The sequence below is a fragment of the Saimiri boliviensis genome, chromosome 12, assembly GCF_048565385.1.
Source record: "Saimiri boliviensis isolate mSaiBol1 chromosome 12, mSaiBol1.pri, whole genome shotgun sequence".
Classification (NCBI taxonomy): Eukaryota; Metazoa; Chordata; class Mammalia; order Primates; family Cebidae; genus Saimiri; species Saimiri boliviensis.
In genome coordinates, this window is record NC_133460.1 from 63,412,283 (window position 1) to 63,435,152 (window position 22,870).

At 40.8% G+C, this 22,870-nt stretch overlaps 2 pseudogenes; both read left to right on the forward strand.

Annotated features, from left to right (window-relative positions):
• Positions 1-4,092: 4,092 nt before the first annotated feature.
• On the forward strand, positions 4,093-5,612 carry LOC141580512 (E3 ubiquitin-protein ligase RNF126-like; annotated as a pseudogene).
• A 352-nt stretch (positions 5,613-5,964) lies between these two features.
• On the forward strand, positions 5,965-16,266 carry LOC141580513 (tripartite motif-containing protein 64C-like; annotated as a pseudogene).
• Positions 16,267-22,870: the final 6,604 nt, after the last annotated feature.

The following is a 22,870-nucleotide window of genomic DNA, read 5'->3' on the forward strand; positions in this document are numbered from 1 at the left end:
TTTTTCATTTAGCTTTGTTATGTTACAACTTTCATCACAGAATGATACTCAGGACATGAGCCTGAATCTGAGAAGCTCAGATGTAGCTAATAAAGAACTAACAAAAAATATAAGGTAAGAGAATTATGAATGTGTTTCTAAAAACAAAAAAAATAAAACAGAACTGATACATTCCGTTTGGACTCTTAGACATGATTTTTGGAATCATTTTCTGTTTTATCTTATTGCCTACTTCACTGTCTTAACAATGTGAAGATCAGGATGTCAAAGGGCATGAAGCATGTGGTGAGAGTTATATTATGCTAGTTAGCCCAAGGGGACTAGATGTGGCTTCAGATTCCACATACTCAGCTACATTTCCTCACTGAGGCACGGGAAGGTGATCCAGAACATCTTATCTGGCTCTGTGAATGCTGTACTTAAATTATTCTGAAAATCACTCGAAAAGATGAAATATTAAATAATTTTCACTACCATCTGGATTATTATACTGATATATCAATTTGATTTGTTGAGTGGTTTGTTCACCGTCAGCCTGTTAATTCCACAGAAGAGGGACAACTTTTTATATATGCATGTCTTTTCTGCAGGACTTGAGTATGCACAAATTTCAATATTTATCCAGGTCCTGGACCCAATCCCCATAGATGACTGATTAAAATCAGTTTTGTTCTGAAATTTTATTTTGTGTATGGAAATACATTTTCATGAAACTAAAACTATATTCATTTTATTTTGATTTCCAATATTTTTGAGAATGATTAGTGATCACCTGATGTTTCTGTAATGAGCATTTATTGATCTTTAGGGTTACCAGATAGAATTTTTTATAGGTAGGAAAAGAAAAAATGACTCCCTCTTATAATATCAATTTTCCTCTTTTTTGTCCTGTGGAAAAATATCATAGTTGATTTCTTGCAAGCCATTAGAACATTTCAAAATATATGTAGTAAATGATAAATATAATATATTCTCATGCAATGTAATTTAATTTTTGCATATCTTTATTTTCAATATCTTTCTGTTTCTTATTTTAAAAGAATATATGTTTATTTTAGAAAATGTAAAGATCAAGAAAGCCACGGCAGAAATTAAACATCTCCCTAGTTCCATCAGAAAAATCATAAAAGGATTATATTCTTATGTGTATAATTCTGGCCCCTTTCCTATTTTAAATATATTTTTGTTTATGTATACACAAAACCCAGTAAATCCTTCTATATGTAATGTATATAATAAACATATATTTTTTTTCTATGTTTGGTATTTAGAGGTGCTTTTCCTCCTACATCTTGACTATCACAATTTTTTCTACCAAACATTGACCATCTCCAGGTTGATCTTATATGTATCGCAGAAGGGGTTAGGTCATTGGACAGCCAGAAATGACTCTGTCTTTCTGTCCAGGGATTATCAAAGAGTTGGGCTCAGGAATAAGAGGATGTTTTAGAAAGTTTGATTGGTTGGGCAATGGCAGCATATTTTTAACTTACCCATTGCCCTGCTTATTTTGTTGTTGTTCTTAAGCTACAGGTTCTCACACTGTCTCCCAAGCTGGAGGTCAGTGGTGGAATCTTAGCTCACTGCAACCTCAAACACCTGTGCTCAATCAATCTTCCTACCTCAGGCTCCAAAATCACTAGGACTAGTCACGTGCCACAATGCTCAGCTAATATTTGTACTTTTATTTGTCGAGGTAGGGTGTCTCTATGTTGCCCAGGATTGTCTCCAACTCCTGGCCTCAAGCAGTCCTCCCACCTCAGCCTCCCAAATTTATGAGATTAAAAGCATGAGCCACTGCTCTGGAGCTTATTTATTTACGTCAGAGTTTGTTCTTCTCTTCCTGGTCTATTGCATGAACTATCTTAGCTCCTACTGTAAAATACTCTTCTGCCATGGTCATGTGAAACATTACAAAATTGTTTCTGATGATTCTTCATATTTTATGTCACATATTCTAACATGATAGTGTGACTTTTTAAAAAATAACAAAAAAATAAAATTTTGGCTAATCACAAACAAGACTTTAATGATCACTGTTGTGCTATAACTTATTATAATGCATTAAAAAATCAGGACTTATTTATAATGTGCCTTGAGACAGATACTTCAGTCACTTGATTTCTCAGACCTCAGTTTTCTTCTCTGTGAAATACTAATACAAACTGTGTGTAATTTATTTTGAAGAATTTGGAAAATTGTAACTAAATACTCTTATCAAGAATGATTGCTGTGTTTTCTATATTGTTGTTACTGTTGTAGCACTGAACCACTTACCACTTTTAAGTTTTTGCTCAAAGTGAAAATATAATAAATTAATATGTATTTCATAGACTATCATTTTTTTTTTTGAGACAGTCTCTATAGGTCAGGCTAGAGTTCAGTGGCATAATCAGCTCACTGCAACCTCTGGCTGCCGGGTTCAAGCAATTCTCCCTCCTCCTGAGTAGCTGGGTCTACAGGCATGCGCCACCATGCCTGGCTAACTTTTTGTATTTTTAGTAGTCGGGGTTTCATCGTGCTTTCCAGGCTAGTCTCGCACCCCTGACCTTGTGATCAGCCCACCTCTGGCTCCCAAGCGGCTGGGATTACAGGCTTGTGCTACCTTCCCTGGCCAGACTAGTCTTTAGAGATGATTGAATGTGGAAGTTCAGTTGACAAGTGACTTGTTCAAATTGTTAAATTAGAAATATTCAATGTTAAAATGGTAGCATGCTCTTGTGTTTCTCTTCTGTAACATTTAGGCAACTAATAAAGACCATACTGTTTTATCAACAGGCATGTCATCCATGCTCCAAGCAGCCACAGCAAGTATTCAAGGGAGTCATTTTCAGGAATTTCTGATGCTCTGTTTGATATTGAAACCAAAGTGGATCTTTGCAAAACTAAGGGAGAAGTGAAGAGAAAGACTGCTGTTGCAGCCTTCACAGTGCAGGCAGCTGCAGAGGCTTTGAAAGAAGCAGCCTGAGAGGGTTCTTTAGAGAATCCATAGAGATTTTTGTGGTATATCATTCAGAAAGGCTTATGATGGGTATATTGGTGAAGTTTAAAGGAGTATATTAGAAATAAAGCTAGACATTATATACAGTCATGTGAGTGTTCATATATTTATCTGTGTATATATTTTTCTTTTATTTCCTTGTTATGGACTAAACATAAAAAAATAATAATTAGGCAAAAAAAATAATTATTCTGAAATGGAAGAATCAAACTCAGTAAAACATCCAAGGGGAATGGGTAAATATGGTAAAACTCTCATCTGGCATTATCAGGGAATCAAGTCTAATCTGTTCATGTCACTTCACACATAGGAAAGCATCAGTGTGTCCTAGAGCGCACTGGGGAACATGCACAACTGCTCCAAGGCGGAGGCCTCATGCCCTGCCTGGCCCCCCAGGGCTCAGAGGATCACTAGCTCAGCACATGGTTGAGAAACTAATTAAATTACACTTTTAGTAAATGTAATCACTCTATAGCATAAGAAATAATTTTTTATTAAAAGTATTTTATTTATATAAAACACTATCATATAACACACAAGGTAGAGAAAAATAGTAATGAAGTGAACATTTGTGAACCTACTAGCTATATTAAGAAAATAATATTTTCAATATCTTTGGGTCCCCCATGTATTCATGACAGTTGTGCTTTTTCACTTTCTTGAATTGTTATGTTTATTTCCTGTTATTCTTTATGATTTTATCATACATGGCTATATTATTTACATGTTTTATGTTTGTGTTTTATGTAGTTTACTATTTTTTATAAATGCAATCATGCCATGTATATTTTTATGGTACTTGATTTTTTCCCACAGGTCTTTAAGTGTTCAGATAGATAGATAGCATTTATTCAAATGAAAATAAGATTCATGGACCATCAAGACAAAGAAAATACATAATAATGTGAATAAGGAAAGTTAATATAAAGAATGATTAATTATAATAGAATTTGAGCAATGAAATATTGTCTAGTAAAGTGTAAGGAGAAGTCTAAATAATATGTGATGAGCACATATAAGGAATTGCCATTGTTTCCAGGGTGAAGTTTGAGAAGCCAATGAAGAGTCCCCTCACATCTTGCCCTCACTGAATGTTGAAAGTTGCTGTGGTGTTGCACATGAAAAACTTTTGGTCAGTCCGAAAAGTATCACTTGCTCAGAGGAAAGAACCTGGTACCTGGTACCCAGAAGTGCCCGGATGTGACTGGGCGGTGTTGGAAGGTTGCGAGCAGGTGCTCACAGGCAGAAAGCTCATGCAGTGCCTGCCAAGCCCAGATGATGTGGAAATAGCCCTGGAGATGATAAGCTGTCTCTGGAGATTTAACGACTTGAGAAAGAGAGAGACAAATCGGTGAACACCCATCAGGAATTTTCTGAAAAAGAGGAAGCAAAGGACTCATTTTTTCCTTTAAATCAATACACAGAATCTTCATTCATCAACTCAACTCTTCGTTAAGCACAATCACTCTAGAAAGTGTCTGGGCTAGAACTTTATTACTGCGAGAGAAAATGTGTAGTTATTGGTAATCTAGCCTTTTGTGGCTCATATGTCTACTTTCCTGGACTTGAAGTACTGGGGGTGGGTGGCACAGAGTAGGCCATGGCGAGGCGTCGCCACAGCCCGGACGGTGCTTCTGCCACTGCTGCTCCCTGGAGATCGTCCCACGCCTGCCGGATTATATCTGCCCAAGATGCGAGTCTGGTTTCATCGAGGAGCTTCCAGAAGAGACCAGGAGCACAGAAGATGGTTCTGCCCCCTCCGCAGCCCTCACGGACTGGAACCACTGGAACCGGCTGCCTTTGGAGAATGTGGACCAGGACCTCAGGACCTCAGGGCTACAGACAGTTTGCTCTCGGCATCGTTGACGACAGCGTCGAGATCCCCACGCTCCCTCCGGGGGCGCAGGCTGACGACGGCAGGGACCCCGAGAGCCGGGGGGAGCGAGAGCCCCAGTCCTGGCACCCGCCCCTGGCGGCCCCGCGCCGCCTCCCCCGCGGTGGGCCACCGGCCGACACGAAGGCGCCCCCACGCTGGAGGGGATCGTCCGGCGCTGACGGCACGTCACGCCCGCCGCCATCCCCAGCGTCGGTCCTTGGGGAGCTCCGCCCCCAACCCCGTGGACTGCGGCCTGGACGCCATCCTCACGCAGCCGCTCAATCCGTTTGAGAACGCGGGCCCCCCACCGGCAGACAGAGAAGATCCAGGCCCTGCCCACCGTCCCGGCCCCGAGGAGCACGAGGCTCCAGGCGGGAGTGCCCGTGTGCAAGGACGACCGTGTGCCGGGCCGGCGCGGGCGGCGGCTGCCCTGCACCCCCTGGTCCGCGACGGCCGCGTGGTGCCCTGGCGGGAGCAGGAGGGTGCCCGCCCGCCGGCCTGCTCCAACCTGCCCCTTCTCCCGCCCTCGCCGCTGTCCCCACCAAGCACGACGGCTGCACCGTCTGCCGGAAAAGCCTCACGGGACAGAACTCGGCCACGAACCCCCTGGGCCTGGCGGGGGTGAGCGTCTCCTCGTCCTCCTCCGCCTCCAGCTCGCCCGGCAACGAGAACGCCGCAAGGAGCTCCTGAGCCCGCGTCTGCCGGCACCCACCTCGGTCCGCACCCACTCCTGCCCGGGGGACCCGAGGCTCTGGGGAAGGTGCGGGGCCTCTGCCCTCCACCCTCAGCCGGCGCCACGTGGCCCTCGCAGACCGTGTGCCCCAGCGGCGCCGCTCCTGGCTGGTCGGCACCGCAGGCCCGGCCTGTACCAGGGCAAGACCCGAGCCTGGCCCACGGGCCCCCTGGCTTGGGAAGGCATGCGTCATACGGCCCCCTGCTGGGGCACCCCAGCCTCCCTGTCCTCTCTGTCTAACCGCACCTTCTAAACGTTCAGTGGCGGAAAGATTTTTATAATTTTAAATTATTACTGCTTTGAAATAAATGGACGTTTTCGCTCACATGCTGGCCATGCGTGAGCTGTGGCAAGATGGGGCCCAGCTGCTCCACCAGTGCTGCGAGCACCACCAGGACAGGCCATGTGGGCCCCCCAGCCTCCGCCTCGGCTGCCTCCACAACCCAGAGTTTGGGGGCTCGGGACCAGGAGGATGACCAGCAAAACTGAAGAACAAAACTGCTACAGCAGACTTTTTTAAAGGAAAAAAAATATGTGTATCTTGAAAGTTATTTAAAATACACCGCTTACAAAGGAAAAAAAAAAAAAAAAACTTGGTTTCAATCCACACTTCAGGACTCCCTGGAAACTTGCCTTCTGGGCCACTTGTAAAGCTGTTTAGGTAGAAATGTCATCTCTGAGGTGCTCCACTGCAAATTTGAAAAAAGGCCAGTATCAGAAGAAGCTCTTGGCTGCTGAGGTCTCCTGGTCACCATGAACTTGAAGAAGTGAGTGCTATAGCAGCAGCCTTAACTACAGAATCTGGGAACTGGTGTACCCCTGCATACCATCTGGGCCAGATACCGGAGATGTCATTTCCAAAGCAGATTGGAAGCACGTTTTTGGAATTCTCTCCAATGTCTTCTACTCAAAAAGACTGACATCTTAACACTTGACTATATATATATATATATATATATATATATATATATATATATATATATGTATATTTAAAGGGTCTAGATCTATTTATGTAAAAAATCAAGAGCGAGTTTGTAGTGGATAACCCAAGTTTGGATAAATGGTGCATAATAAATTTATTCATTTTTTGCTGTTGTACATTGGATTTATTTTTGTATTTTGGTTTTGTGAGCATGTCTGCTTATGCAAATAATCAAGAGATTCTCTTTCCTGACAGCATCTTCCGATAGGTGGAATATCTGGGTTATAAAATTTGTGGATTGTCAGTTCTACTGAGCAATGCCACTTACTGTTTTAAAGTGATTTCATTTATATTTCTACTAACAGGGTAATCATATTACATAAAAATAATAGAAGTATGGTTGATTGTGGCAAGTTAAAGAAATATAAATAACTCACTCTTATTAAAATCCAAGGGGCGCAGTGGCTCACGCCTGTAATCCCAGCACTTTGGGAGGCCGAGGTGGGTAGATCATGAGGTCAAGAGATTGAGACCATCGTGGTTAACATGATGAAACCCCGTCTCTATTAAAAATACAAAAAATTAGCTGGGCATGGTGGCGCATGCCTGTAATCCCAGCTACTCAGGAGGCTGAGGCAGGAGAATTGCCTGAACCCAGGAAGCGGAGGTTGCGGTGAGCCAAGATCGCGCCATTGCACTCCAGCCTGGGTAAGGAGCGAAACTCTGCCTCAAAAAATAAATAAATAAAATAAAATCCAAGGGATTTGAGGGAAGAACAATTTATACATTGAGCATCAAATACTTCAAATAAGTTTTGGAAGACATCCAGAGGAGTGTAACTACTTTCTTGTAGTTTATCAAAATCCCGTAATAAGGTTAAGAGCAGGTAGGAATATAGACACATTTGTATTTCAGAAAGCATTCTGGCCTAGATGAAATAGAAGGGCTTCAACCCAGCAAGAGAACAGAACAAATGTGTGTGTGTGTGTGTGTGTGTGTGTGTGTGTGTGTGTGTGTGAAAAGCAGTCTCACTCTGTCGCCCAGACTAGAGTCAGTGGCACAACCCCAGCTCAGTGCAACCTCTGTCATCTGGGCTCAGGCAATCATCCGATTTAAGACTCCCAAGTAGGTGAGATTACAGGCGTGCACCATCATGCCTGTCTAATGTGTGTGTGTGTGTGTGTGTGTGTGTTTTGTGGAGATGGAGTTTCACCAGGTTGCCCGGGCTGGTCTTGAACTTCTCGGTTTGACTAGTCTATCTATCCAGGCCTCCCAAAGTGCTGGAATTATAGGCATGAGCCACTATTCTAGGTCCTAAAATCTTTTCTCATGGCAACTGCTGTCATGTAAACTTTGCCCTCAGAAAAGATAAGACTACCCTCATCTGTTGGATTTCAGTTTAGGTGTTACTTCTCTTAGGAAGACTTTCAGGATGACTGTCCCTTCCTTTGTATCACCTACTAGACCATGAGCTCCTTAAGGATTGAGTTTTCATTTTTTAAATTTTTTAAAAAATTTAATTTTCGGGACTTATGTGCAGAACATGTAGGTTTGTTACTATTTTGGCTCCAATCCCTACCAATATGGAGAGTCCATAGTAGACACTCATTTTGTGAGTAACCAGAGAAGTGCACACACGAGATCCTCTGAGACATTCTGGGCTTTGAACAGACGAGCTACACTGCATTGTAGGAATTGCACAATGCCTTTGTTATGGGGTTTGGCTGAGCATGCCAACAGACTTTTTGTGATGTCATTGATAGAGTTGGACAGTGTTATAGATGTGGGACAAGGTGAATATTATTATTCTATAAAATGCACCAAAACCTGCACAATACTTGAAAGCTGTGTAAACTTCCAATCAATTCTGCCAGCATGCAAGAAGCATTTCCTGCAAAATATTGTATGCAGTTCTGTGGCTTAGGAACATACTTTGGCAACATATTTAATATCACTGAGAGAAAAACAGTTTTCAGAGACAGACTGCCTGGGTTCAAACCCTACTTAATTTGAATATAACTATTCAAATTATTGAAGTTTCCTGTTCTTACATTTATTAATCTTTAAATGAGTATGAAATATTATTTATCTCATGGGGTTGCTGTAAGAATTAAGCTAGTACTTAGAACAGCTTTTAGCATATAATTTGTAGTTAATAAATGATATTTTCATTTGAATGACAGTATATTTTAGTTAGGTAATGAAATACTGTTTTTTCTCTCTTACCTATTCTGCATGATGACACAGTTGTAGTATAATAGATGGTAACTTTTTCAGCCTCTAGCACTAAAGTTTGCAACTATTGCTCATTCTTTTTTATGCATCTCATAAGTGCTCATTGTTTATTTCTGTCTAATTCAGGGCATTCTATACAACACAGCATTGAATTTTTCCTGAAAAGTGAGAGTAGTAGAAAGCCTTTCTTCTCTACACTTAGGTAGATAATATACAACATTTTAAGAAGTATTTGAAGCAGTTTTCAAAAAACAACATTTATGGAAGACTCTGCATATATGTATCTATGATTACCTTTTCTAACTTTTTTGGATCTATCTTTTGAAGCATAATGCTGATCAAATGACACCTCAGAAAACATACTAATTTGCAATGCCATGGATTGATTAAAAAGACAGCCACTGCATCTTTTACTAGGACATGCTTTTATAAGGTTTATAATTGTTTTAATGTCTGTTAATATGTAAATGGTGACTTTTATTTAGATTTTTACTTTTTCAGTTTCTAGCAAGGTTTGTTAATTTTTAGTTTATAGAAATGACCGAAATCCACAAACTTTAGATAATCTGTTAATACAAGTATGTGTAAACATTGGTGATTTATTAAATCATGGTAAACAACAACAAAATCTGCTAGTATGGCAACTGTGTTAAAAATATCTTTTATACACTATTAAAGATAATTATGCATATAATTATTCTGTAAATAGCAGCTGGGTGCCTTGGCTAAGGCCTGAAGTTCCAGCACTTTGGGAGTTGGAGGCAGATAGATCACCTGAGGTCAGCAGTTTGAGACCAGCTTGGCCAACATGGTGAAACCCCCATCTCTACTAAAATTACAAAACCTAGCCAGGAATGGTGGCAGACACCTGTAACCCCAGCCACTTGGGAGGCTGAGGCAGGAGAATTGCTTGAATCTGGGTGGCAGAAGTTACAGTGAGCTGAGATCATGCCATTGCACTCCAGCCTGGGTGACAGAGGGAGACTCCGTCTCAAAAAAAGGTAATAATAATGATTATTATTCTGTAAATAACTATTATATAATTTTAAAAATATGAATACATACATTGCTTTAGATATTTGTGTACATATATGTAAAGTATCTGTAGTGAAATTATTCAAAAAGGTGTATGAATTGAAAAAAGATTTTATTTTTATATAAAACAATCATTATGAAATGGTCATAAAATAGTAAAAATAAGAAAAAAAGCTTAATGCAACTAATTCCACTAAGCATTATATATACAATTATATGAAACACAATTGAGTTCCTCTAACACTTTTTTAAACAAGGGAGTTACACAGTACAGATGTGTTGTAATCCCAGTTAATGTTTTATCTTTGGACATATTCTGTTAAATAATGGCTAGGCACTTAAGCAATTATAACTTTAAAACTCACAGTAAGAAATAAAATTTTAAAAGTTAGCATGTGGCTGGGCACGGTGGCTCATGCCTGTAATCCCAGCACTTTGGGAGGCTGAGGTGGGAGGATCAACTGAGGTCAGGAGTTCCAGACCAACCTGACCAACATGGTTAAATCCTTTCTCTCCTAAAAATACATAAATTAGCTGGGTGTAATGATGGGCACCTGTAATCTCAGCTACTTGGTAGGCTGAGGCAGCAGAAGAATTACTTGAACCAGGTAGGGGAAGGTTGCAGTGAGCCAAGATTCAGCCATTGCACTCCAACCAGAGCAACAGAATGAGACACTGTCTCAAAAATAAATAAATAAAAGTTAGCATGTGCAAAATAAAAACATATTTAATGAAATAATTGTTTTACATAAAATATTTCTTTGAACAAGTTGTGTAAAGTCAGCTTTCTTGCATCCCAAACTTGTCTGTTGAGCTTTGAGCCCCCAAGTGTGGTTTTCTGTACTATATAAATCTAATCAGCTAATTTACCCCTTCCTGCGCAATCTAATCAGTTTCAGGAAGTGGGTGTGGTCTTGTGTGGGCCCTTACACACTAAAAGGATGCCCATCCACAGACCTCTCCTTCAGTGAGGACCCACTGGATTTCTGGCTTTTGGGCTTTGGAGCACCAGGAGTTACTTCTAATCTGGTTATCAACAGAGCTTCTAGAAAGAGACCATTCATAGTAGTCTTGTGAGTATCAAATTTACAGTAAACCCATCATGCTTACTTTTTCTCTTAAAAATACTTTAAATTTACCTGACAGCATGCTTGGGTCTTTTCTAAGCAAACAAGTAGCTGTCCTAGTGATTTTACATCGAATCAAGATAAAGTGTCTTTTATTTGTAACAGCATTTTTGTACCCTTGCTATTTGATTTTTTTTATGTGACTATTTTCTGTATTGTTGGATTTTTTAGGTATGAAAAGATATCTTTCCAGGGTTTCATGCAGTGATAGAACCCATCAAATACCTAAAATGTTCACTGAAATGTGGGAATGTAGTAATGGTTATTATGTTCACCACAGTAAAATTTTAAAATGTTGAATTGCTTTGAAAATTCTTGTTGGAAAAGTCCTATTTGCTGTCTCTTCACAATTTTCAGTTTGCAGACTACACTTGAAAGCTGTTAAAAATAGATCTAACTGGCCAAGTGTGATGGCTCATGCTTGTAGTCCTAGCACTTTGGGAGGCCGAGGCTGGGATATCTCTTGAGGTCAGGAGTTAGAAACTAGCCTGACCAAAATGGTGGAAAACCGTCTCTGCTGAAAACATGAAAAAATTATCCTGGCATGGTGGTGGGTGCCTGTAATACCAGCTAATTGGGAGGCTTAGGCAGGAGAATTGCTTAAATCTGAAAGCTGGAGGTTGCAGTAAGGTTGCAACAAAAAAGGAGGGAAGGAAGGAAGGAAGGAAGGAAGGAAGGAAGGAAGGAAGGAAGAAGAATTGGGGGCTACACTTCCATTAACTGCATTTCTGAATTTTGTAGTTGAGCACAGAAAACCTAAAGCATGTCTTCACTTTTTTGTTATTTTAGAAGATAATTTATTAGTCTTTATGAATTCTTGCTATTATAGTTTAAATACTATTTCAGAATGTGAAAGTGTTCTCTCTGATCATCTGAATTGACTATGGAAAAGTTTCTAAATTAAGACATTATTTACATTTAATTTATTGAAAGGAAGAGTTTTGATGTTAAAGCTAAAAGGACTAATTCAATGAATGATAATTTTGGGAGTTGACAGTTGAAGTCCACTTTGATTGATTAATCAATCTTAGATAAAACCTATTCATAGTTGTCTAAGAAAACTTCACAGGTGAGTTTGGAGGCAGGGAGTATAGAATAATAGCATAGATACTAAGTGTCTTTCGTATATTATCATCATGGAATCATTGAGAGAGATAGAATGACAGAGACAGGAAGAGATTCAGAATGTGCTTCTTCATTAATCAGCTTATATAAGTGACTCAGAACGCATCCCCACATTGACCCTCTTCCCAGGATTTAAGCTTGTCTAAGTAATTGGGAATGATTGAGAGCACTGCTTGTTTAACAATAATACCATGAGGACTCTCGTCTCATTTTCCCATTTGAATCACAATTGAATCTTCACATCCATGGGTTTCATACCCATGGATTCAACTAATCTCAGATAAAAAAATATTTGCAGGAAGAAAAAGCAGCTGTACGTGCATTTTTTTGAGACAGTCTTGCTCTGTCACCCATGCTGGAGTGCGGTGGCCAGATCTTGGCTCACTGCAACCTCTGCCTCCTGGGTTCAAGCGATTCTCCTGCCTCCGCCTCCAGAGTAGCTGGGACTACAGACATGTGTCAACATGCCCAGTTAATTTTGTTGTATTTTTAGTGGAGACCAGGTTTCACCGTGTTAGCTAGGATGGTCTCAGTCTACTGACCTCATGGTCTGCCAACCTCAGCCTCCCAAAGTTCTGGGGTTAGAAGCTTGAGCAACTGCACCCAGCCAAACATGTACATATTTTTAACAATCTTCTTGCTGTTCCTAAACAATCTTCTTGCTGTTCCTAAACTGTATGGCATTGCAAGTATTTATACAGCATTTACATTATATTAGGTATTCAAAGTCATCTAAAGATAAAGTATTCAGGAGGGTAGACTTAGGTAACATGCAAATCCTACACCATTTTCTAAATAGAGACTTGAACATCTTAGGATTGTGGTATCTCAGGGAGCCCTGGACCCAATCTCTAATGGCTACTGAGGAAAAACTTCATAAATTCAGCATGTTTGCTAATTTACTATGTCTCAGTTTGTACTGGAGCTAAGTTATTGAATAGATTGGACAGAAGTCAAGTAAACAAGGAAAATTGTCTATCAGCCTTTTTTCCCCCTATTATAGGGGAAAATACAAATAAAATAAGAGAGAGAAATTCTCAGAATTTTTTTTTTTTAATTTTCAGAAACCTGGATTCAGCAGCCTGCAGGCCTTCCAGAATGAGGTCACCTGCACCATATGCATGACCTGCTTCATAGACCGGGTCACCATTGCCTGTGGGCACAACTTTTGCAGGCCCTGCCTCTGCCTCCACTGAGAAGAAGGCAGAGCACCAATGCACTGCCCTGTGTGCAGAAAAATCTCAGAGAAGTCCAAATTCAAAACCAGTGTGGCCCTCAAAAAGCTGGCTTTCCTTGCCACACAGAGCAGACCTCAGAGAAACATCAACAGCTCAGACAAGATCTGTGTGTGACATGAGGAGACTAAGGAGCTCTTTGGCGAGGCTGACAGGAGATTGCTCTGTGCACTCAGCTCTGAGTCACCAGAGCTCATGGCTCATAGCCACAGCCCAATAGGATGGGCTGCTGAGGATTGCAGGGTACATGATGCCTCTAAGGCAGTTTGAAATCTACAGAATCTTAAATCACAAAGATGAGGGCCTATGCTAATGACGGTGATGGGAATGCAGATGGTGGCGGTGGTGATTATTCCATGGCAATCATAAAGCAGAAATGTGTCCTTATGCAGCCATAAAAAACGATGAGTTCATGTCCTTTGTAGGGACATGGATGAACCTGGAAACCATCATTCTCAGCAAACTGACACAAGAACAGAAAATCAAACACCACATGTTCTCACGCATAGGTCGGTGTTGAACAATGAGAACACATGGACACAGGGAGGGTAGCACTGCACACTGGGGTCTGTTGGCGGGAAATAAGGGAGGGACAGTGGGGGGTGGGAAGTTGGGGAGAGATAGCATGGGGAGAAATGCCAGATATAGGTGAAGGGGAGGAAGGCAGCAAATCACACTGCCATGTGTGTACCTATGCAACAGTCTTGCATGTTCTTCACATGTACCCCAAAACCTAAAATGCAATAAAAAAAAGACAGAAATGTGTCATTTCAATGTTGCTGACTAATTTGACACTCTAATCAAAGCTGTGTTGAGCCTTCACTAAAGCAGATTTCCTTAGAAACATTGTTCAAATATGTGGTATGGAGCTGTGAAGCAGGCGGCCAGCAGCAAAACACTTTTCAAAGTCAGATTATATAAAAGCCAGTTTCTCAGAAAATTGATGCTATTATCTGAAGGGTCCCTTAAAACTCTCTATTATGCTTCTATTACTTTTCACTTCCAAATTATTGGAAACAAATTTGTTTAACATGGAAAAATCTGACCACTGCACTCTAACTTAAATTTGTGATTCTTTCAAATACAGCCTTTTAAAAAAATCAGTAATGGGATGAAATCTACTATACTGTCCTCATTATTGTTAAGCTTCTTGTTTATGTTGCAGAAGAAACTCACAAAGGAAATGGACTATGGAAAATCAATCAAGAAACAGAAAACAATCTAAATCAGGAAACTAGCAACACTCATTTGATAGTGGTAAGAATGAAAATGTTTCCTTTTGTTTTTATGCAAATAAACAAAATGTTGGCTTATAATTTTTAGCTAAATTCAAACTACCACTTAAAAGATAGTGGTTTCGTCCCATAAAAAAATATAATGATTTCAATTGATATAATAGGATTCACAAATAGAGAAGCCCACACAAGCTAGCCAAGTAATTTTAATATATTAGATAAATGGCATATTATGTCTCCTAGTTCAAATTCGAAGGTTGGTATAAACATTTTCAGACACTGGAAATGAGACAACGTTTTACTAAGGTTGGGTGTGAGGAAGAGGAAATAAATAGAATAGTATGTAAAGGAAAAATACGGTTTAAAAACCCTGTATGCATAATATGGTGTATGGCTAAAATGTTTTTTAATATTTAAGTGAATCAGGCATGGAAAAAACCTAAAAGGCAGAAGATTAATAGGGAAAATAACTGACTTGGTAAGAACTGTGAAGAAGCATCACAGGGAGAGAAATGAAGAGTCTTTATATAGGTTTCGATTTAAACAGGGAAAGAGAATAGGAACCTTTTTTTTAAATGATAGAAGAAATGGCAAATACTCAAGACTCTTTGCAAGAGTAGGCAGAAAATTTATCAAATTGCTTGATTACACCCAGAATATAATTATTTGCAGTTTTCTGTTGAGAGTTACAACATGTAATCATTTTAACCAAATGTCTCTGCAGGACTCTGTGGATTTAAGGCAGGTGATAATCAATATTCAATATCAAAAGATGCATCCATTTCTTGAAGAGGAGGAGCAACTTCATCTACAGGCACTGGACAGAGAAGAGCTTTTCCAACCACTCCCAAACAGTCAAGTGAGAATGACCCAGCATTTAGAAAGGATGAAAGACATGTACAGAGAGCTGTGGGAGCTGAGCCACATGCCTGGCATGGAGCTGCTCCAGGTGAGGAGGGAGGGTCCATCCTCAGAGACAGGAAGCCTTTGCTGGCCAATGCTGCCAGGACATGGTATGTCACCTGCATAGGTCACTACTGTTTGCTAAGTAACAACTGCTGTCTGACACCCATCATTACATTTGTCCAGTCATTTATTACTGCATACTTTGGTAATCTTTGGGAAGTTTTTGCCATTGTAGTACCTAACATAGGAAAACATTCTCTTCAATATAATTAGGAGTACTATCCACACAGAGAGGTTATCCAAGGTCAGCAGAACCCCAGGTGAGGGGAAGGTTACTAATACTCCATTTATGTGCCCTGGTTCCTCTCCACTCTCTGATGTCCCATACAACAGTGATTACTGAAGCTATTGAGGATTTTCCCCTTGCCTGGGCAAGGTTTGTAAAAGTTGTTCATCAGTGTCAGCATACTCTGTTTCTCATATAGTTCTCTGTTTTGTTTTAATAGCTGTCATATGCGGTCAGACCTTTCCATGGGAATAAGATTAGGAAACTAATGACCCTGGAAACCCAGGTATCCTTGATTTACTCCACAATCTCTTGCTGATCTCCTTTGCTCTTAATGTCTGCCGATGAAGTGTTTCATGGTTTAGTTGAGGTTCTATTATTAACGTAACCTGGAATGATTCCTTAGAGGGGAATAAGAAAATATACATTATTAAAACACTGAATCAAAAAGAAACAAAATTATGGGAAAATGTGCAGAAAGAAAATACTTTCACAATTAACATTATCTTTTATCTCTTTGCAGGATGTGGGAAATGTATTCAAAAGGTGAGTTTGCACTAAAATAATGTTATTTCTGAACAGGTCATTCTCTTGTTAATGAAGTGTATGTATACATTTTGAGCGACTAAAATCATCCTCAGTGGCTATGTTTTTTTTTTTTTTATTGCATTTTAGGTTTTGGGGTACATGTGAAGAACATGCAAGATTGTTGCATAGGTATACACATGGCAGTGTGGTTTGCTGCCTTCTGTCCCCTCACCTGTATCTGTCATTTCTCCCCATGCTATCTCTTCCCACCTCCCCACCCCCACCCCTCCCCCATTTCCCACCAACGGACCCCAGTGTGTAGTGCTCCCCTCCCTGTGTCCAAGTGTTCTCATTGTTCAACACCCGCCTATGAGTGAGAATATACGGTGTTTGATTTTCTGCTCTTGTGTCAGTTTGCTGAGAATGATGGTTTCCAGGTTCATCCATGTCCCTACAAAGGACGTGAACTCATCGTTTTTGATGGCTTCGTAATATTCCATGGTGTATATGTACCACATTTTCCCTATCCAGTCTATCATCGTTGGGCATTTGGGTTGGTTCCAGGACTTTGCTATTGTAAACAGTGCTGCAATGAACATTCGTGTGCACGTGTCCTTGTAGTAGAATGATTTATAATCCTTTGGATATATACCCAGTAATGGGATTTGTGGGTCAAATGGGATTTCTATTTTTAGGTCCTTGAGGAATTGCCACACTGTCTTCCACAATGGTTGAATTAATTTACATTCCCACCAACAGTGTAAAAGTGTTCCTTTTTCTCCACATCCTCTCCAGCATCTGTTGTTTCCAGATGTTTTAATGATCGCCATTCTAACTGGTGTGAGATGGTATCTCAATGTGGTTTTGATTTACATTTCTCTGATGACCAGTGATGATGAGCATTTTTTCATATGTTTGTTGGCCTCCTGTATGTCTTTTTTTGTAAAGTATCTGTTCATATCCTTCGCCCATTTTTGAATGGGCTTGTTTTTTTTTTTTTTTTTTTTTTTCTTGTAGATCTGCTTTAGTTCTTTGTAAATTCTGGATATCAGCCCCTTGTCAGATGGGTAGAATGCAAAAATTTTTTCCCATTCTGTAGGTTGCCGATTCACTCTACTGACTGTTTCTTTTGCCGTGCAGAAGCTGTGGAGTTTGATTAGGTCCCATTTGTCTATTTTGGCTTTTGTTGCCATTGCTTTTGGTGTTTTGGTCATGAAGTCCTTGCCTACACCTATGTCCTGAATGGTTTTGCCTAGATTTTCTTCTAGGGTTTTTATGGTGTTAGGTCTGATGTTTAAGTCTTTAATCCATCTGGAGTTAATTTTGGTGTAAGGTGTCAGGAAGGGGTCCTGTTTCTGCTTTCCGCACATGGCTAGCCAGTTTTCCCAACACCATTTATTAAACAGGGAGTCCTTTCCCATTGCTTGTTTTTGTCAGGTTTGTCGAAGATCAGATGGTTGTGGGTATGCTGTATTTCCTCTGAGGCCTCTGTTCTGTTCCATTGGTCTATATCTCTGTTTTGGTACCAGTACCATGCTGTTTTGATTGCTGTAGCCTTGTAGTATAGTTTGAAGTCCGGTAGTGTGATGCCTCCTGCTTTTTTTTTTTTTTTTTTTCTTAGAATTGACTTGGCTATGCGGGCTCTCTTTTGGTTCCATATGAAGTTTAAGGTGTTTTTTTCTAGTTCTGTGAAGAAGGTTATTGGTAGCTTGATGGGAATAGCATTGAATCTGTAAATTACTTTGGGCAGTATGGCCATTTTCACGATGTTGATTCTTCCTAACCATAAACATGGAATGTTTCTCCATCTTCTTGTATCCTCTCTTATTTCGTTGAGCAATGGCTTGTAGTTCTCCTTGAAGAGGTCCTTTACATTCCTTGTTAGTTGTATTCCTAGGTATTTTATTCTCTTTGTAGCAATTGTGAATGGCAGTTCATTCTTGATTTGGCTCTCTTGAAGTGTATTACTGGTGTATAGGAATGCTTGTGATTTTTGCACGTTGATTTTGTATCCTGAGACTTTGCTGAAGTTGTTTGTAAGTTTCAGGATATTTTGGGCTGAGATGATGGAGTCTTCCAGATATACAATCATGTCATATGCAAATAGAGACAATTTGATTTCCTCCTTTCCAATTTGGATACCCTTTATTTCTTTTTCTTGCCTGATTGCTCTGGCTAGAACTTCCAGTACTATATTGAATAGGAGTGGTGAGAGAGGGCATCCTTGTCTAGTGCCAGATTTCAAAGGGAATGCTTCCAGTTTTTGCCCATTCAGTATGATATTGGCTGTTGGTTTGTCATAAATAGCTTTTATTGTTTTGAGATACGTTCCGTCAATACCTAGTTTATTGAGGGTTTTTAGCATAAAGGTTGTTGAATTTTGTCAAAAGCCTTCTCTGCATCAATTAAGATAATCATGTGGTTTTTGTCTTTGGTTCTGTTTATGTGGCGAATTACGTTTATGGACTTGCATATGTTGAACCAGCCTTGCATCCCCAGGATGAATCCTACTTGATCATGGTGGATGAGCTTTTTGATATGTTGTTGCAATCGGTTTGCCAGTATGTTATTGAAGATTTTTGAATCTATGTTCATCATGAATATTGGCCTGAAATTTTCTTTTCTTGTTGAGTGTCTGCCGGGTTTTGGTATCGGGATGATGTTTGTCTCGTAAAATGATTTGGGAAGGATTTCCTCTTTTTGGATTGCCTGGAATAGTTTCAGAAGGAATGGTATCAGCTCCTCTTTGTATGTCTCGTAAAATTCAGCTGTGAACCCATCTGGACCTGGACTTTTTTTGGGTGGTAGGCTCTTTATTGCTACCTCGACTTCAGACCCTGTTATTGGTCTATTCAGGGTTTCAGCTTCTTCCGGGTTTAGGCTTGGGAGGATGCAGGTGTCCAGGAATTTATCCATTTCTTCCAGGTTTAATAGTTTATGTGCATAGAGTTGTTTGTAATAATCTCTGATGATGGTTTGGATTTCTGTGGGATCTGTGGTGATATCCCCTTTATCGTTTTTTATTGCATGAATTTGGTTATTCTCTCTTTTCTTTTTTATTAATCTGGCCAGTGGTCTGTCTATTTTGTTGATCTTTTCAAAAAAGCAGCTCCTGGATTTATTGTTTTTTTTTTTAAGAGTTTTTTGTGTCTCTATTTCCTTCAGTTCTGCTCTGATCTTAGTTATTTCCTGTCTTCTGCTAGGTTTTGAGTTCTTTTGATCTTTCTCCTCTAGCTCTTTCAATTTTGATGATAGGGTGTCAATTTTAGACCTCTCCTTTCTTCTCATGTGTGCACTCATTGCTATATATTTTCCTCTAGAGACTGCTTTAAATGTGTCCCAGAGATTCTGGTATGTTTTGTCTTCCTTCTCATTGGTTTCGAAGAACATCTTTATTTCTGCCTTCATTTCATTGTTTATCCAGTCAACATTCAAGAGCAAGTTGTTCAGTTTCCATGAAGCTGTGCGGTTCTGAGTTAGTTTCTGCATTCTGAGTTCTAACTCGATTGCACTGTGGTCTGAGAGACTGTTTGTTATGATTTCTGTTCCTTTGCATTTGCTGAGGAGTGATTTATTGCCAATTATGTGGTCAATTTTAGAGTAGGTGTGATGTGGTGCTGAGAAGAATGTATATTCTGTGGATTTGGGGTGGAGGGTTCTGTAAATGTCTATTAGGTTTGCTTGTTCCAGGTCTGAGTTCAGGTCCTGGATATCCTTGTTGATTTTCTGTCTGGTTGATCTGTCTAATATTGACAATGGGGTGTTAAAGTCTCCCACTATTATTGTGTGGGAGTCCAAGTCTATTTATAAGTCATGAAGAACTTGCCTTATGTATCTGGGTGCTCCTGTATTGGGTGCGTATATATTAGATCGTTAGCTCTTCTTGTTGCAGTGATCCTTTTACCATTATGTATCCTTCTTTGTCTCTTTTGATCTTTGTTACTTTAACGTCTATTTTATCAGAGATGAGAATTGCAACTCCTGCTTTTTTTTGCTCTCCATTTGCTTGGTAGATCTTCCTCCATCCCTTTATTTTGAGCCTTTGTGTATCCTCGCATGTAAGATGGGTTTCCTGGATACAGCACACTGATAGGTTTTGGCCTTTGATCCAATTTGCCAGTCTGTGTCTTTTGATTGGGCCATTTAGTCCATTGACATTTAGGGATAGTATTGTTATGTGTGAATTTGATTCTGTCATTTTGATGCTACCTGGCTGTTTTGTTGGTTAGTTGATGCAGATTCTTGATTGTGTTGATGCTCTTTTACCATTTGGTGTATTTTTGGAGTGGCTGGTACTCGTTGTTCCTTTATATGTGTAGAGCCTCTTTCAGGAGTTCTTGTAGAGCAGGTTTGGTGGTGATGAAATCTCCGAGTGCTTGCTTGTTCACAAAGGATTTTATTTTTCCTTCACTTATGAAGCTTAGTTTGGCTGGATAGGAGATTCTGGTTTGAAAGTTCTTTTCTTTAAGGATGTTGAATATTGGCCCCCAATGTCTTCTGGCTTGTAGGGTTTCTGCTGAGAAATCTGCTGTGAGTCTAATGGGCTTCCCTTTGTGGGTAACCCGACCTTTCTCTCTGGCTGCCCTTAGCATTTTCTCTTTCATTTCAACCCTGGTGAATCTGACGATTATGTGACTTGGGGTTGCTCTTCTTGAGGAATATCTTTTTGTGGTGTTCTCTGTATTTCCTGGATTTGAATATTGGTCTGCCTTGCTAGGTTGGGGAAGTTTTCCTGGATAATATCCTAAAGAGTATTTTTTTCAAGCTTGGATTCATTCTCTTCATCACATTCAGGTACATATTTCAAACGTTGATTAGGTCTTTTCACATAGTCCCACATTTCTTGAAGATTTTGTTCATTCCTTTTTGTGCTTTTTTCTCTGTTCTTGCCTTCTCTTTTTATTTCATTGAGTTGATCTTCGACCTCTGATATCCTTTCTTCTGCTTGGTCAATTCGGCTGTTGAAGCTTGTGCATGCTTCACGAAGTTCTCGTGTTGTGTTTTTCAGCTCCATCAATTCACTTATATTCCTCTCTATGCTGTCCATTCTCGTTAGCATTTCGTCCCATCTTTTTTCAAGGTTCCTAGTTTCTTTGCGTTGGGTTAGAACATGTTCTTTTAGCTCACTGTAGTTTCTTACTACCCACCTTCTGAAGTCTGATCTGTCATTTCATCACCTTCCTTCTCCGTCCAGTCTGGTACCCTTGCTGGTGAGGAGTTGTGATCCCTTTTTGGAGGAGAGGTGTTCTGGTTTCGGGAGTTTTCATCCTTTTTGCACTGGTTTCTTCCCATTTTTGTGGGTTTATCCACGTGTTGTCTTTGTAGTTACTGTCTTTCAGATTGGGTCTCTGAGTGAGCTTCTAGTTCGTGGATGCTGAAGTTACTCTTTTTCTTTTTTTTTTTTTAAGCTTTCCTTCTAACAGTCTGGCCCCTCTGCTGTAGGACTGCTGAGGTCCTCTCCGGGCTCTGCTTGCCTGGGGATCACCTGCAGAAGCTGCAGAACAGTAAGGTTTGCTGCCAGTTCCCTCTTCTGCTATATTTGTCCCAGAAGGATGCTCGCCTACTGTCAGTCCATTCTCTCCTTTATGAGGTGAGTCTTTGGATCTGTGGGGTCAGGGAGCTACTTGAGGAGACAATCTATCTTTTATTGGGGCTTAAGTCCTGAGCTGTGAGCTCCATTGTTCATTCAGAGCTGCTGGGCAGGTACGTTTCGGTCTGCTGAAGCTGAACTCATAAAGCACTTTTTGTTCCCAGGTGCTCTGTCCCGGGGAGTTGGGGCTTTATGAGTTTTCGTTGCACTACTGCCTTTTTTGATTTTTCATTCAGGTCTGACCTGCCCAGCTAGCAGCACGCCTAGCCACTGCCTGCCCGCAGGGGCTTTGCTGAGCTGCTGTGGGCTCTGCCCAGCTGCCCTGAGCTCTTCCCTGCAGTCCTGTTTATATCGGCGTACCTAGAACTGTCTCAGCAATGGTGGCCCCGCCTCTTTTATGGCGGACTCTCTTTGTTGTGGCAGGTTGCCTCGGCAATGGCGGGTTGCCTCGGCAACGGCAGCCTGCCTCAGTAGCGGTGGAGAGTCTCAGTAATGGCGGAAGCCCCTCCCCCACCAAGCCCGACTGTCCCGGTTCAGCTGTGCTTGGTTTGAAGGGCTCAACCCAGAGGGTTTCCAACTACTGTTTTTGTTTTCGTTGTTGTTGGGGGTGGGGGGCTGGGACCAACCGAGCCTGATCACCTGGCTCCCTGACTCAGAGTCTTTTCTTTTAAGTTGAAGGACCCCGCGTTCCAGTCGCTTGTTGAAAAGGCACCGGGATCTCCCGTGCTGCGACTCACTGAGTCAGCTCGAACTGCGGCGCCGGCTCCTGGCGGATTTTTTGCCTAGGAATCTCCTGGCCTGACTCGCTATTTCAGATGAATGGGCAACTCTGCAGTCTCAGGGCTCTGCTCGCCAGCTAAGAGGGCTCCCAGACCAGTGGCTTTTGTAGGGAGAACCTCAGCAGCCGCGCTGGCATGGTCACAGCAGCCGCGCTGGCAGAATCAGCCCCGCAGGGGCCAAAACAGCCACACCGGCTGGGACTGCGATGCTGGCGACCCCTCTGCCTGGGTATCTCCTGGTCTGTGGGCAATAAGAG